Genomic DNA, 3,772 nt, shown 5'->3' on the forward strand with positions numbered 1-3,772 from the left:
CTGCAATCCCTCCATGAATGTGGTATTGCTTTTAGTTTACTGTTTTCCTAAGTGGAAGCAGTTCTAGAGACTTTCCTTGGCCTTTCCCACAATAATAGCCCTAACTCCACAGGTCAGGGGTTTAATGTGGGCATCCTGCTAGTGGTTGAGTGTGTCTATTGCAATTACATATTCTGGGGCTGGGAAATTAACCACAGGATGGGTTTGGGGAGCCACAGAGCATACTATGAGATAGACTTGAGTTAATATTCCATTGATCATTTGATCTCTATAAACCCCTACACTGATTGGTGGTCTACAATGACGTTTATGTCTCCTGGAATTCATGTCAGTTCAGAGTCAGTGTCCAATAGTCCAGAAAAGGTGTGATTATTTATTTTACCCCAGTGAGTTATCCTGATAAAAAGCTGTAGGTCCCTTTGGAGAGGGATGGGAGAAATATTAGCAGTACAAATTTTTGTCAAGCCTCCCCCTTCATTCAGATATTAGTCGGTAAACTGGCTCAAATCTGGGAATTAATTGAGGGGCTGTGACTCTCTGTTTTTACATTCAGGTTAAACTTTTGTTCACTTGACCTAGAATTTTTCTGCTTATACGAATCAAGTAGAATTTAGTCATTGTTGTTGTTGTTGTTGTTTTAAATATTGATTCCACTTTTAGGAACACCACAATCAAATAGTCAATGCCATAGATTTATGTAAGTCAGACTATTCCAATTGCTGCTTTGTTTCTGTCACCCATTACCATAACCATGCCAACCTTGTCTTTGGTGATTAAGTGCTGCTACTTGGCCCCTGCCTCCCTGAAACTCAGTTACTCTCATTGCATTTCGATTTCTCAATTCAGTGACAAGTTCCCATGGTAAAGTCTAACCTATAGAGAAGAACTATCACAGAGTTTTTCGAGGATGCCAGGATTTTCCTTACCAGTTTATTTCTCACAGTAATGGTGAAAGGCAAGCCTTTTTTTTTTAAACCTTCCCAGTGTAAGTCTCAAATGACAAAAGTACTCTAACATTCCAATCTTTCCATGGCTTTGAATCCTTCTCCATTAAACCAAGGCAGGTCTGGCATTTCTAATTTGTTCTCTATAAGCCACCTTTTAGTCCATGTTTCAGCCAACCAAACAAATAAATCATGAGAGTCCTTCCTAACTCCTCCATCTGCAACATTAAATGCAGAATCTCTGCTTGGTGAGATTTTATCAATAAATTTAGCCTGATCCAAATTTATGTTCCTTCCACCATCCCACACCCTCAATATTGTTTTACACACATACTCCACAGATTTCTGTCTGTATAAATTAGGAAACTTAAGTAGTTCTTTTGGAATACAGTATACTTTTTTATGAGTTATACTTCATACCTCACCTTTAGGGCCCTGCTACAATAAGTCTAGTTATAGCCCCTTTTTTTGCCTAGTGCAACCATGGTTCATGATCCCAAGAAGCCTCTGAAGCATGTAGCAGTTCCAAAGCATTGGATACTGGATAAACTGACTGATGCCTTTGCTCCTCATCCAGCTACTGGTCCCCATAAACTGAGAGATTATCTCCCTCTCATCATTTTCCTAAAGAACATGCCTAACAAGAGATAAAATGAAGATCTTTATGCAATATTTTATTAAGTTTGATTTCAAGGTCCAAACTGATATAACATAGCCTGTTGGTTTTATGCATGTCATCAGCATTGACAAGACTGGGGAGAATTTCTGTCTGATCTATGACACCAACGGTTGTTTTACTGTTCATTGGATTACACCTGAGGAGGCTAAGTATAAGTTGTGCAGTGTGAGAAAGATCTTTGGGGGGACAAAAGGAATCTCTCACCTGGTGACTCATGATGCTCCATCATCTGGCTATCCTGATCCTCTCATCAAAGTGAATGACACCATTTAAATTGATTTGGAGACTAGAAAGATTTCATCAAGTTTGATACTAGTAATCTGTATAGGGTGACTGGAGGTGTTAACGTGGGAAGAATTGGTGTGATCACCAACAGAGATACACCCTGATTCTTTTGATATAGTTCACCTGAGAGATGTCAGTGGCAACAGCTTTGCCATCCAACTCTCCCAAATTTTTATTATTGGCAAAGGCAACAAACCATGGATTTCTCTTCCCTGTGGAAAGGGTATCTGCCTTACCATTGCTGAAGAGAGAGACAAGGGACTGGTGGCCAAACAGAGGAGGGGGTAAAATGATCCCTAGGTGATGTGACCGGAAGTCTTTATACTTATTTAAAGGTCATACAGTACAATTTTTTAAAAATGAGTCTGGTTGTAGGTCAAAGAACAAAGAGGGTTTGTGGTAGTGGGTCATGAGGAGAATCAACATTGTTTTGCATGGCAGCTACATCAAAGGAGGCCATTACAGTTTCCTCAGACAATGCAGGGTTAATCCCCTCAGAACATGGTGAGGGTGGAGTGGGTGGAGAAGCTGCTGCCATGACTAGTAGTGGCTTCACCACTACTACTGGGGTGGTGAGGCCATTTCTCCTGATTGTGGTAAGTCTATTTCCACTGGGAGTAAGGCACTTATTTCTACTTAAGGGGGTAAAGAGGCTTCTTTGACTGCCAAAGAAGATTCATCAGAATTTAGGGGCTCAATGTCCCGAGCTTCATCAGTCTTCCCACACATCTTTATTCAAGCTTGCAAGATCCCATTATTTCCCCATCAGTGTCCCCACCTTAACATTCAACACCCCATGAAAGTGGGTGTTCAAATTGTAGTGTAATTGAGCCAGATGCAGGATGAGATTATGTGTTTGATTTTCAGCAATCTCAGTCCTGTAACTATTGGAGATAAGGATCTCATTTCAGGGCACCCAAAAAAGCTTTAAGGTTTTTATGCTTGAGCTGAGAATTTGAATCCCTGAGTTCAACCTTTCCTTTCACTGTTTTGTCCAGATAATTGGGAGCAATCAGAAATCTCAATATATTTCTCAGTTTTCCAGAAATGTTCTGAAGTATCATATGCACAGTTTTTCAGCCCCATGCTTCTTATAAATGGTTGATTAGGAGTCCAGTAGTATCTTGGAATATTGGTGCCATCTTTACTTCTGGAAATAGATTCATTAGTATCTCTAAATTTAATCAGGTTAGAGATGTAATTCTGAAAAGCCTAAAATCAACCCAGAAAAACCATCCTTAAAATTCTATTCTAGTCTGGGTTCTCCAGGGAAACAACCCAATAGGATGAAAGATACACACACACACACATACACACACACACACACATAAGGAGATCATAAGGAATTGATTTATGTTGTTATAGAGGCTAAGAAGTCCCACAGTCCTCTTTAGGTAAGCTTGGAGACTCAGGAGAGCTCATAGTATAATTTTGGCTTGAATCTAATTGCTAATGGTGTAAGTTCTAGTCCAAGTCTTTTTTTCTTTTTCTAATCAGGCCTCCAGTGCATTGAATAAAGCTCATCCACTTTAGGTAGAGCAAGCTGCTGTCCTCAGTCTACCACTTCAAATATAAAGTTCATCCAGAAATGCCCTCACAGACATAACCAGAATAATGGTTAGCCAAATATCAAGGCAACCTGTGGCCCAGTCAAGCTGACACATAAAATTAACCATTATGCTCCTTCTCTATTCCTCATTTATATCAGTATGGTTGTATAGATTCTTCTGTTTCTTTCAATGGATTTCATATATATATATATATATAAAATTTATATTATATTATATATAATTTATATTATATAAAATTTATATTATATTATATATAATTTATATTATATTATATATTATATTACATATATTAT

The 3,772-nt window shown here is 38.5% G+C and overlaps 1 pseudogene; it reads left to right on the plus strand.

The window, feature by feature from the left end:
- The first annotated feature begins 1,427 nt into the window (after window positions 1–1,427).
- LOC122902279 lies at window positions 1,428–2,196 on the plus strand (annotated as a pseudogene).
- The last annotated feature ends 1,576 nt before the right edge of the window (window positions 2,197–3,772 follow it).

This window comes from Neovison vison, chromosome 1, assembly GCF_020171115.1.
Source record: "Neovison vison isolate M4711 chromosome 1, ASM_NN_V1, whole genome shotgun sequence".
Lineage (NCBI taxonomy): Eukaryota > Metazoa > Chordata > Mammalia > Carnivora > Mustelidae > Neogale > Neogale vison.